Source organism: Scyliorhinus canicula, chromosome 11 (assembly GCF_902713615.1).
Source record: "Scyliorhinus canicula chromosome 11, sScyCan1.1, whole genome shotgun sequence".
Classification (NCBI taxonomy): domain Eukaryota; kingdom Metazoa; phylum Chordata; class Chondrichthyes; order Carcharhiniformes; family Scyliorhinidae; genus Scyliorhinus; species Scyliorhinus canicula.
This window is the reverse complement of record NC_052156.1, coordinates 134,503,150-134,516,661: the sequence shown is the minus strand read 5'-3', so window position 1 is coordinate 134,516,661 and position 13,512 is coordinate 134,503,150. Positions and strand designations below refer to the sequence as shown.

The window sequence follows — 13,512 nt, the reverse complement described above, 5'->3', positions numbered from 1 at the left end:
CTTCACCCCAGGCGTGATGACTTTGACTAGTAGGTATCTCTAATGTTAAAACAAACTTTAATTTAAACACATAATTAACCATGTTAACATCAAAGAAATAGCTTTGGAATTATCAATTAAACAGTTCTTACATAAAAGGCAAAAACTTGAACTTACTATCGACACCTGCCACCAATTCCAATGAAGCAACCCAAAACGGTTCAGATGCCACTTATAAATAAAGTTAACAAAACAGGCTACTTGCTTAGCTGTGTAGAGACTTTTGGAGATAATTCCTTTCAAGAACAGATCCAGTACACATCTGTCCTGTCAGACACAAATTCTATGACAAACTGCTGTTGAACTTAAGATCTTATCATGGACTAAATAGCAACAGACAAGCCCATTAATTACATCATCTGTATTCCACTAAGTTTCATGACCTGCTTAGCTAGGACTAAATACAATCCCTCATAAATTATCTACTCTCTAGGGAATCTCCAGCAATCATAACAACATATCATCTGTAACCAAGTAAATGGTTGAAAACATGAACCACCTCACTCTTTTACAACACCTTAATTACAGCTTTAGCAGACATACTGCAGTATGTATTTTAAACCAGGATTTTTAATAACATTACTGCAACAAATAGGAAATATAACATATAACGTTTATCACAATATCTTCTCACTTTCTTCATTGGACTCAAACAACTTGGAAAACAAATTTATGGACTCAACTCCTTTATGGACTTTGACATTTTGACATTGAGTGTTTTACAATGGAGAACAGAAGATGCCAGTGCCTGCAAATACATTTAAAATATCAGTACTAGTGGGCTAATGCACACATGTATGTGGTCCTTACTGTCACATCTAAAAGCTGGAATATTCATATTACTAACTGTGAAACGCAATTACATTGCTTTTGCTAGTTTTCCCTTTATAAATATTGCAGCATATTCCAAGTTGAATGTAAGGCCTGATTTCATCATATTAGCAACTGACAATTGTGCCCAAGTCATTTAGTAACTGTAATATATATTACAGTTTGTCAGCTATCCAACTGCCTTAATTATTGATTGGTATTGGCTTGAGCCTCGCCCCGAACCATCCCACCTCACAAACTGTCTGATAAATGGGAAAAATCATTGCATATTTGCATTATGGTAGTGTGGCGCCTTTAAGGGGGTGGACTCGACAGACCATGTGACTGGCCCAGGACCAATCGCACAGGAGTACTCGAAACCCGGCCACTAGGTAGTTTGCGCGGGGCCCTGGGAACAGAACCCCGGGCAGTATGGACCCCGGAACCAAAGTGCCGAGACTCAGTATATTGAGTTCTGTGCCTGTTACTTTTTCCCCCATAAATTTAGAGTACCCAATTAAATTCTTCCAATTAAGGGGCAAATTTAGCTTGGCCAATCCACCTATTCTGCACATCTTCAGGTTGTGGGGGCAAAACCCACGCAAACATGGGGAGAATGTGCAAACTGCACATGGACAGTGACCCAGAACCGGGATCAAACCTGGGACCTCGGCGCTGTGAGACAGCAATGCTAATCACTGCGCTACCGTGCTGCCCTCGATGTCTGTTACTTAACTGCCTTTGTCTTTCCTCAATAAATCCCTTTGTTAACTACTGGAACCCCACAGTGTATGTTCCGAGCCACCACATGTATGAAATGCTTACAATCACTTTGGCTCAATGCTTGATTGTTGGGTGTATGTAACTGGGATTATAAGGGCGGGGGGGGGGTTAACCTGAGGCCATGGAAACCCGACTGATGTTTGCTAAAAATAGAAAGCATGTAAACATGTGTGCACCCTGTCTCCTGAAAATAATTTACTGACCGACTCATCTCTTGAGAGCAGATTGATCAACTGCAGCCCCATGCCAACAGCACACGCATATTGCCCCTGTTAAAACCAGAGGTGGATGGATTGGAGGCAGGCTGATTTCGGGTTTCAATTTTTGTCAGCTTTATCTTCACATCTGACACAAACCCACCCATTTTTGAAGGTTAAAGTTAGCCCCAGTAGGAGTTACAACACGGAAGGACAAGCCAATTTGGTCCTTTGTGCCCGCTCAACATTCAAGTGCAGTTATCTACTCTAATCCTCGCTTTCTGCATTTGCACCTCTCCTGCAAAGAGTGTTTTATTGTTTCATAAGTGATTCCTGTTTTACCACTCAGCTCCAACCTCTTTCATTCCATTATTTTTCCCTAGTTTATTGTTAATTTAAGTGTTTCAATCCCTTTTCTCTTATTCGTCATAAGCTTCAAACCATGATCTTCCTCCTATCCACAAACCCACTTAAGAAATATTGATTAGTTCGAGCCAGGAGTTCAAACGGGAGTCTTGAATTCATCAGACGTTCCCACCCTTCACTATCTTCAACTTCTGAAGCCAAGTTAGACATTTGCCAATTAATAAGTACTAATTTACCTCCACAATCTTTTCACCTCAGGTAATGTCACGCAATGTAGATTTTAGCTCTTTACTTTGATTTCTTAACGAGCAGTGAATCAGTGTAATTGTGCGAGTAATGCTACAAATTAACATTTAGACCTGAGAAGTCACTCAGAGTTTAAAAACATGAGTAATATGAGGAAAATTCATCTGCTAAATCATATTTTTTAAAACCGCACACTTCTGTGAAAAATCTTACTGTTTTCCCAATTTGGGCCCCCAAAAGTATTGAAATTGCAATAACAGGATAAAACATGGGGAAAAAACATGAAAGTTCAGGTAGATAAGCAGCATTGGAGAAAAACAAAAGCTGCAAAGGGCAGATATTGTTTGAATGAAATGCCAAATTTCAATAACTTCTGATGATAAAGCGCCAAGTTTTAAATTTTTGGGTGTGGTGCGAAAGCATAGGCCTCGAGGGGCGGATGCCCTTTCTCTTTCATGTTCACCACATTAAAAGCTTTGAGACATGCTTATTTTAAGGAGTCATCATGTGCTGCTATTTTAATTGATGCGCTTTGCTTCCGAAGATTCCAGTGAAACAAGGTATACATTTGCAGTGACAACTGCTAAGTGCTGAGAGGGCTAGATGCCCCAAGAACTCAGACTGTCCAACAGGGCACAAAAAGGTTACTGCCCACATAATGCTCACATTTACAACCTGGCATCATTAAAGCCTCCTGAAAACATTTGTTTCAGTTTGCGTGCAACTCTTGAAGTTTCAGTCTACTGCTAAAAACATATCAGTCCATTAGGGTTCAGTGATGGTAGTGTTTCCAATGAACTCCCAGACAGAGTGCATCATTAATAAAATGTGTGTGGTGTTATGTGTAATGTGGGGAATTTCATTCTAGGTTGTAAATTTTCATGCAACTTTATTTGATGCCTTGCACAGAACAAAAATGCTTTTCAATGAATTGATTTTTACAAGAATGATCTTTTTTTAACGTTCATTCATGTTCTCCAACTCAAGTCAATGGAAGATCAAGAGGATGAAACGCTTTGCTCTATCTTGCCTTGAATTGTTCTCTCTTTCAATTTCTCATTTACTTTCCGCCATTTATATTTTCTCTTTCAAAATAAATGGACTGGATCGTGCTGTCCCAGTAGCAGTAAACACTGAGACTGGCGTGGGATGCCCTCATCAATGGTCCCACCGAGTCCTGTCGTCATGTAAACTTGCAGCACTCCTGTCACCCCAATACCACTGGCAAACTACAACTCCACCCTCCCCCCCGGCGGCAGCAACCCCGTCACCCCCAACTCCTCCTTCCAACCCCCTCTTGGCACCACACGGCTCTGCTCACCTCCCTGACCCCTGTCACTCCCAGCGCCACTCAATCCCTGCAACCACCCGCACCACTGCCTCCACTAATCCTTTGGGGTTTGAGCAGGGTTGAGGGGAGCCCTGGTCATGGAGGGGAACGATGCCAATGCTGGGAATGCCAGAGGTGGGGTGGGAATGGAGCCAGGGATATCAGGATGGGGTGTGAGCAGAGCCGGGGTGGAGTGGAAAATAAAATTTCACAAAGACATTTCAAACACTTAAAATCATTAAAAAAAGTATTTAAAATGTGTACCTGTCATTGAGTTGAAGGCAGACCTCAAGGAGCGTGTCTTCAACTCATAATCTCAAAGGGGGCATGAGTTTTCTGGAATTGCACCTCACTGGCCTACTTACTGGCCATGCTGAGGGTCCCAGGTTTTCTGGAATACTGCAGATTTGTAATTTCACAGCATGCATGTTTTTAAAAAAAAATAGATTCCCTGCCCTAATTGATAGGCTTGGCTCCCTATCGGACACGAAGAATGCTAAAAGAGGGCATAGTCAAGGAATAGGTGGGTTTCCTAATCCTCGGGAAAGCAATTGTGGGCTTATAGGGGTGGTACAGTGAGATCTGGAGGGGTGGGGTGGTCACAGGAGTTTGGAAAAGCTGAAGCTTCAGTGTTTTTTGGAGATGGGGTACGGTGATCATAGAGGGGTTTTATTGGATGGAGAGGGAGCAGATGGTTATGCCTGATGACTGGGAGGGTAGCAATTAGCTTGATTGAATGGGCACGGGAGGAACTCTGCTCCGCCTGACCTGCAAGCAGTACTGGAAACGCACTTACCTCTTCCGTTCAACTGTCCTCATCTCTCTTTAGAATTCGGGTTTTCTAAGACCCTCGAAATAAAACTGGAAGAAAGATAGATAGAGGAGGAAGAAGGAGGCCATTCGACCCATCGAGTCTGCACCTGCCCTTGGAAAGAGCATCCTACTTAAGCCCATGCCTCCACCCTAACCCTGTAACCCAGTAACATCACCTAACCTTTTGGACATTAAGGGGCAATTTAGCATGGCCAATCCACCTAACCTGCACACGGTGCTATCATATTCAGTTAAATACGTAAACACCCACCTTGGAGCATGGTGGCACAGTGATTAGCACTGCTGTCTCACATCTCCAGGGATCAGGGTTCAATTCCGACCTTGGTCTGTGTGGAGTTTGCACTTTTTCCCTGTGCCAGTGTGGATTTCCTCCAGGCACATTGGGTTCCTCCCACAGTCTGTACTGTAGGGGCATAAGGTTTCAAAGAGATTGCAGGGTAGCCGGAGTGAGGAGGAACATTTTCTTCTGAACCAGTGCTGGGGCTCACAGAAGTCAAGATTACCTGAAATGGAGAGACATTGTGTAGCAGTCAGTTCCAGGATTATTATCCCAGAACCAGTGGAGGTCAGATATTAAAGACCTCAAAGAGAAGCAAAGGTGAGTACAGCTCTTCATTTCTGCAGGATAACACACAGGACCTTATGGCCCTCCCAGCATTCTCAAAGATTCCCTCAGTTCGACTGTTCCGGGGAATATGCACTGCTCAAACTCACCCACTCTCAAATACTGAATTATCTGCCATATATGCTGCCTCGGTTCAGCCTGTGCATCTCCATTCCCTATGACTACCAAAAAATGATCTCAATATACAGACCCACGAAAATAACCAGAAACATGTAACATGTAATATGCTGAGCTAGGACTTGATTCAGCCACCACACTGCGCCTGGCAGTAACAGGTGAATCCCGCGAGAGCCCCAAATTGGGATCAGTGCCAGGCAGTGGATCAATTGCAACTCAGCTGACTCGTTCGCCCGGCACCATGTGTATCTGACCCTGACTGGTCGTGATCAGGATCAGCATATTTAAATAAGCCATTCGGCTGTACCTGTGAGACCTCAACAGTGCTGATTAGTGCTGATTTCCACAAACGTGGACCGGACGTGATGGCATCTTGGGTGGTCCCGCAGGTCATTCGAGACCCCGGGTGGTCGAGGACAGGGCAGGTTGGTACCCTGGAACTCCCTCTGGCACTTGGGCACCTTGGCACTGGTAAGGTGCCAGGCTGGCAGTGCCAAGCTGCCCAGGTACCCGGTTGGCAATGCCATGGGTTGGGCCCCGGTGTGGGCTTACCCATTAGAGGGAGGTAAGCGGGGTGGGGGGCGGAGGGGGGGGGGGGGGGAGACAAAAAAGCCGAGGGGGGGGTACAGCAGGGATTGGGGCAGCCGGTCAAAATGGTGCCCCGACCCCAACCGACTAAGGTGTGACCCCAGCAGGAAGAAACCCCCAAGGCCCAAGAAACTGACAAAGTGCCGGTGAATAGCAGGATGAATCTCGGCTGCAGCCGCTGAGAGACATCCTGTCAAACACGCCTGAAACCGGACTTAGTTTTAAGTCCGCTAAATCACGCCCCAAGTGTCCTTACTTGGTATAGTAAAAAAAAAGCATTAAATTAGACATGGTACAATTTTTACAGACTCCGTAGAACTATTATGTCAGGTCGGTCACATACACTAATACAACAGGCTGTACATTACCCTACTTATAATATCCAGTCGAGGATACCATACCCAGGCTGACTTGTGAAACACATATTTCATTAATTGAATCAAGAGTTCAAATTCTTGGGGCGGCACGGTGGCGCAGTGGTTAGCACTGCTGCCTCATGTCACCGAGGACGCTGGTTCCATCTCGGCCCTGGGTCACTGGCCGTGTGGAATTTACACATTCCCCTCATGTCTGTGTGGGTCTCACCCCTACAACCCAAAGACTTTTTTTTTAAATTTTAGAGTACCTAATTCATTTTTTCCAATTAAGGGGCAATTTAGCATGGCCAATCCACCTACCCTGCACATCCTTGGGTTGTGGGGTTGAAACCCACACAAACACGGGGAGAATGTGCTAACTCCACACGGACAGTGACCCAGAGCCGGGATCGAACCTGGGACCTCGGCGCCGTGAGACAACAGGGCTAACCCACTGCACCACCGTGCTGCCCTCACAACCCAAAGATGAGCAGAGTGGGTGGATTGGCCACACTAAATTGCCCCTTAATTGGAAAATCTTTGAGTTCACGTTCTTGCCTGTACACTAAAAAATATAGGTCTCTCACCTGAACTAGAAAAGTGTGACTTCAGCCCTAAAAATTTCAACTATTTGAATGACATGGTGGCACATTGGTTAGCACTGCTGCGTCACAGCACTATAGATCCACGTTCAATTCTGACCTTGGGTGACTGTGTGGAGTTTGCACATTCTCGCCATGTCTGCGTGGGTATTCTCCAGGTGCTCCAGTTTCCTCCCACAGTCCAAAGATGTGCAGGTTAGGTGGATTGACTGTGCTAAATTGCCCCTAGGTGGGTTTACGGGGATTGGGCCTAGTGTGGGGGCTCGGGCCTTGGTAGGTTGTGCTTTCAGAGGGCCAGTGCAGACTCGATGGACTGTATCGCCTCCTTCTGTACTGTTGCAGACAATAAAATAGCTAATAGAATAGCAAAATACTGAGATTCTGGGAACCTGAAATAAAAACAAAATTATTGAAATACTCAGCCGGTCATTGGAGGTGATTCAGAGGACTTGAAACTAAGTCCGCTTTCGGGCAGATTTGGCGATGTGTTTCTCAGCTGCAGTGCCCAAGATTCACCCCGTTATTCGCCGGCACTTTGCCGTTTTTTCTGGTCCTCAGGGAGTTTCTCCCTGCCGAGGTCACACTTTAGTCGATTTAGTGGATGCACATGAGTTCACTTTTTGAAGGCTGAAGGTCATGGGCTGAACATTGAATCGGATGAGGTTGGCAGGCAGGGCCAAGAAAGTGGAAGTTGGGTGAGGTAAGTGGCGCGGTTCAGCAGCCTCGTTGCGCCTGACTTGACGGCACGGCAAGGCTGTTGAATCTCACGATTTTGTGATGCACGAAACACATCATAGAATTCAATGAGATCTTGCAAGACATCATAATCTGGAGCTCGCCCTCGCTAGGCGAGATCCAGATTAACATAATTACTGACTCATTTAAATCTGCCAGTGCCTGGGAACTAATGGCCTCGCCATGGCGCCGTTTAGCACAGGTTTCCACAAACTGGTTTCCATTAGAGGCCCCTGGCCAAGCACTAGGCAGGATAATACCTTGGCATGCCCATTGGCACCTGGGCACCTTGGCACTGCCAGCTGGGCACCCTGGTAATGCCACCCTGGTACTACTGGGTGCCAGTGCCAAGGTGCCCAGGTGCAAGTTGCTCATGCCAGGGATCGGGCTGGGGAAGCCTTTTCCTTATGGGGTGAGGAGGGGGCTCGCGAAGCCACTGAGCGATAGATTGAGTGCAGAGGCGGGGGGAGCATCCGGATACTGCGGTGCGGTTTCCATGGTGTGTCAGGGAATGAGCTAAGTGCGGCCTTGGCACGGCATTCCTCGCTGAGGCCAAAAGAAATGGCAAAGTGCCTTTAAACACCCCGCTAAATGTGCCCACAATGGGACTCTCTTTTTGTCCCGTTAAATCATGCCCATGATCAGAGAAGGGCAATATTGCAGAGGTGGGAGTAAATAGTCCTGAAGAGCAGGGTCAGCTAGAACACTGAAGTGATACATTTTTACGTTCATCCTGATAGAACGGGGTTTAGGTCAGGGACAACCAAGCTATCGGACTGAGAATAATCTTAGTGTGAGGAAGATACAAGAAATGTTACCATAGAAACAACAGTAGAAGGAAAGTTAAGGGAAACTCTGATGTATAGTGCATGGAGGAAGACGAGAATAAGAATATTTCCCGCTGACCTATTAATAGTCCATTAATAAAATGGGATTTTAAAACTGGAAGATTGCAAGGTGCATTGAAATAGGTCATGCAGGATGTATACACCATCGCCCCTCGTCGACCCCCCTGCCCTGGAGTATGACACAAGGCATCATCAAGCTAGCAATTTTCAATGAACTATATTGTTTATGGGTCAGTGAACTCTGTACTTCAGAGGGATGGAATTATGATTGCATTTCTTTGCTATTTACAGGTTATAACAAAATGCTATTGAAGTATTTCTACTCTGGTTGGCATATCGGATAATGCAGGAAAACCACCCATTAAATACAAGGAATAAAGGAGACCTGAATAGAGAGAGGAGACAAATTCCGTCATGATGCGGGAACAGTGATGCACGTTCAGGAAATCCTTAAGACTTGAAGTTATAAAATGTGTAAATAATGCTAATCATTCTTACTTAATCTCAATAGTCATGAATGCAGTAATGCCAGCGATTTCTCCCATGAGCACAGATTCTGGGAAAAGTTGCAAAAGTAGAAGCTGTAATTTGTTAAAACTGAAGTTATTCACATCTTGATTTATATGCTTGCAGTAATCTCATGCAATCTGACTCATGAATAATTGATAGGATGGGAGCTAGAATGTCTGTAATCAATAAAGATCACTGATTGATCCTGCCCGGAATTGAGCAAATCAAGGAAACTCCACTGCATGGGATAAAAGTCGGCTGCACACACACAACTACAGAATCCTAATGTGGCATATAGTTGAGTTCTGCCTTCCTGAGTAACTATTCTGTATTCATTCCTTGACACTGCCAGTGTTGTGAAGTGTTTTGTGAAATAAATGTTCTGAGTGTAGCTCGTAGCTTCGAACAACCTGCAAAGGTTAAACCATCACTGATTCCCTGCAGCCCTGAGGTTTATTTGGTGTCAACATCACATTGCTGCCCGTCCTTGAATTGCATAGGTTCCAGTTTGATTTTCTTACCCAACAAACAGCCTGTAGCATGGTCCATGCTGTCTGATGATAATCAGATATGTTAGCACTCACGGCAGCAGATTCACTGTTACCGAAAAAGAACCAAATGGATGGACTACAGATACTATAAGATCAGGAAGGCACTCTGTCGTTTTCAGCTCCATCTGCCTTTTGAGAGCCATACTCTGCCTACATCATCACCACATTATGCTCCTCCCTTCGCAAAAGGTTAACCGGAGATTCCTCCAAAATCATACTTCAAATTTTCGAAACAAAACTATAACAAAAAAACTAAACATCAATTTACAATGGAATTGTCATTATCTATCATGATGGGGGAATCCTACGCAGATGATTAGGTTTTTGGTTTCATAACATATAATGCAATAATAATACCTGAAGCATATGAATGAAGACAAATACTCTATAAATAGCATGAACTGAATCTTTCTTGGGCAAGGAGGTTTGATTTATGGCAGACAGGTAGAGTTTGACATTAGTAGGCTGTGGAGTGAGGATATTTTCACAGAATCACAGAATTGTTACAGCATAAAAAGAGGCCATTTGGCTCTCCAACAAGCATTGTGATTTAGTCCCATTTCCCTGCCTTTTCCCTGTACCCCTGTAGGGGTAAATTCTCCGGGCCCGTCCATCATGGATATCATCGCGGGTGGGATGAAAAATGTGACGGATTGTTTAAAAGTCCGTTGGCCTCGGCAGGAATTTCCTGTCTCCCTCTGTCCTGCAACCTTCAATGATCTATGCACAGATGCAACCGGGTCCCTCTGCTCCTGCACCCCATGAAGAATTTTACCCCTTACTTAATGTTGTCACTCCATGTTCTTCCTATCAAAATGCATTGCTTCACACTTCGCCGCATCTGCCACCTATCTGCCCCACTCCACCAACCTTCCTATCTCCTTTTGAAGTTCTGTCCCCCTCACAGTTTGTATGCTGTGCTGATTTTGTTTTAAAATTTAAAATGCCCAATTCTTTTTTTCAATTAGGGGAAATTTAGTGTGGCCAATCCACCTATCCTGCACATCTTTTTGGGTTGTGGGGTGAGACCCACTCAGGCACGGGGAGAATGTTCAAACCCCACATGGACAGTGACCCAGGGCTGGGATCGAACCCAGGTCCTCGGCACCGTGAGGCAGAAGCGCTAACCCTTGCGCCATCGTGCTGCCCTACTTGTGCTGTGTAGATTCACCAGGAAGATATGTGGACAGCAAGGATTAAATTACAAAATGGTTTGCAAAGGACTTTGCTCTGTGTTAATTCTAGATGATAATCAGAAGATGGATAATTGGAACATGGATGATAGAGGTTCCACTGTACTATAAAAAGAAAACTGAATCGGTGAAAAATATGCCTTAAAGAAGCTGGAATTTATCACACAAGGGTGGTGAGATTATTAACTTGTTAAAGACTTTCGATTATTCAGAGATTACAGTTCAGTGCCTGTTTAATATGATGAGATGGCGCTGAAATGAAATGAAAATTGCTTATTGTCACGAGTAGGCTTCAATGAAGTTACTGTGAAAAGCCCCTAGTCGCCACATTCCGGCGCCTGTCCGGGGAGGCTGGTACGGGAATCGAACCGTGTTGCTGGCCTGCTTTAAAGGCCAGCAATTTAGCCTTGTGAGCTAAACCAGCCCCTTAGTATGTATGATAGAAATTTTGCAGATGAACAAATGAATGGTAGATTTGAAACTGGAAATGTTGCGTAACCTGTGAAAGATTTCGCAAGCTCTACAGTAAAGAAAATATCAACTTTATTATTCACAATGATATCGCTTGCCACCCAAGTTACGCCTTTGTGAATAGAATTATTTTTGAGCAAACATTGCAATTTTAAAAAACAACATTTGGTTGTTGAAGCCCTACCCAACACTGAGTCATTCCAGGATTCAAATGTGATTCACAGTTTTCTCAGAAGATCAAACACGAGTGTGTAGGCAATATAGCACCTCAGCCAGAAGACTTTTCATTCACCTGTAGATACTTTGCAGTTGCTGAAGAACTCAGAAGAACTCAGTCCAGAGCTTGTGTTTGTTCTGTATTTGCACTTCTTCCATTTTTCTTGTTATGCCAATTTTGATTGTTGGTTTGACATTATTATTTGATTGTCTCATTTGCATCAAGAGCTCATTCCTCCACTTCAATTGTTATGATCTGACCACTGGCTTTCACTGTTGAAATTACTCCGCATTCCTCTATGGCCAGCATCAAAAGAGCGACCTATTGATGGGCCAAACATTGACTCAAATTGATATGGTAAGATGCCTGTTGGTCCATAGAGGATGAACGTTTACCTCAGGTAAGAGACTGGGGAAGGGAGGTTTACAATTGCATTATATCAGCGTTTACAGACACAGTGCGAGGGCAATTGTAAAAAATATGGGTTTTAAAAAGTGTACAATATCTAAGGGCTGCTTAGACCATTTCTAAGAAGTCCAAAAGAGTTTACAAAATGTGCCATATTATACATATCAAGAAAAAAGTAGAAAAAATGGCAACATCAAGAAAGTGACAGAGTGAGATATATTATATAATAGAATGAAGCTATCTTTACCCTATGAATAGAAGCAGCCTGTTGCTATAGCACAAATAAGCTCTGCTTCAAGGCAAAATGTAAGTGTGGCAATCTGCTATCTCACAGCTGAACAGTTTAAGGAGGTTTTTAAATTGTCAATGAATTCTCACAGAATCTGCAAAAAACATTGAAGAAAGAGTTTTTATTTCTTGCATATAAAATAGCATAAACTAATGTAAAAATGAATGAGTGACAACTTTTTTTAATGGCGCATAGCAAAATGGAACTCCATGAGGAGTTGCAGGAAATTGGGCGCGATTCAGCCGCCTTGCAGTCGGAACGAGGCCGTGGCCTCTCGCGAAATTCACGACGCTCGAAAGATCTCCATTGACTCTCGTGAGACATCATGGTCTGGATCTCGTCCTCACTGGCCGTGTCTCGGAGCACCATATTTAAATCAGACACAACACCAGATTCACCCAATGCCTGAGAGATCTCACCAGGGTGCTGTTTAGTACTGGCCCATACAAACATGAACCAGTCATAACAGCACCGAGGTATCCCAGGCCATTTGGGATCCTCGGGTGGTCGGGGCAAGGCAGGATGGCACCTTGGCTTTCCCTCTGGCACCTGGACACCTTGACATTGAAAAGCTGGCAATAACACTGCCAGGTTGCCAGACTTCCCGGGTGCCAGGTTGGCATTGCCAGGGATCGGGCCTGGGTAAGGCCTTACCAGGCAGATGGGGGTGAGGGGCGCTTCCTCGGGGCCCTCCCAAGGTTGGGGGGGTGATAGGGGATAATTAATAGGGGGGGGGCTTGACAGAGGTGAAAGACCAGGACAGCCTTCCAAAATGGCACCCTGATCTGCGAGGAGCTTCAGCCCGCCAGCAGGCAATCCCTCTAAGTGTAGCCTCAGCAAAGAGAATCTTCCCGAGGCCAAATAAAAGGGCAAAGTGCCATTGAATAGAGGGGTGTTTCTTGGCGTTGAATTGTGCCCAATATGTCCAGGCAGGAAACGTTTAACTAAATGTATGGAAGTCTGAGCAATTTGCCACATTGTGCTTCACAGTATTGTACCATTGCTCCACTTGCTAAAGATCAAAATGCTGTACAATGGCAAGACATTGGTCAGAAAGAGTGATGACTCGGGCCTGGAGAACCGCAGCTCCTGTGAAAAAAGCAGATGGTTGCATTTATCAGCCAAAACATTGGTCCCCTGTAGTTAGGAGTTGATCCAATGCAAATAGTCATATCTATTCCAGTGGTGTCTGAAAAGATGGCCAGTTTAATTAATCCTCAAATGCACACACACACAGTCCTGTCCCACAAACATCAGGGTCGGAATTCTCCCAACGGGAGACTAAGGGCGCAATTCTCCGCTCCCCATGCCAGGTGGGAGAATCGCGGGAGGGCCCCCCGACTAATTTCACGACCCCCTGGCGCCCCCCGCGATTCTCCCACCCCCCGCTCGGGAAG

General features: G+C 44.8%; 1 long non-coding RNA gene across 2 annotated transcripts in view; it reads left to right on the top strand.

The window, feature by feature from the left end:
- The window catches only part of LOC119973392, a 67,942-nt gene extending 58,565 nt beyond the window's left edge, over positions 1-9,377 (top strand). For both annotated transcript variants that reach the window (XR_005462302.1, XR_005462303.1), the window contains exon 3: positions 8,768-9,377. This is a non-coding gene — a long non-coding RNA (uncharacterized LOC119973392). The remainder of the gene's footprint in view (positions 1-8,767) is intronic.
- The last annotated feature ends 4,135 nt before the right edge of the window (positions 9,378-13,512 follow it).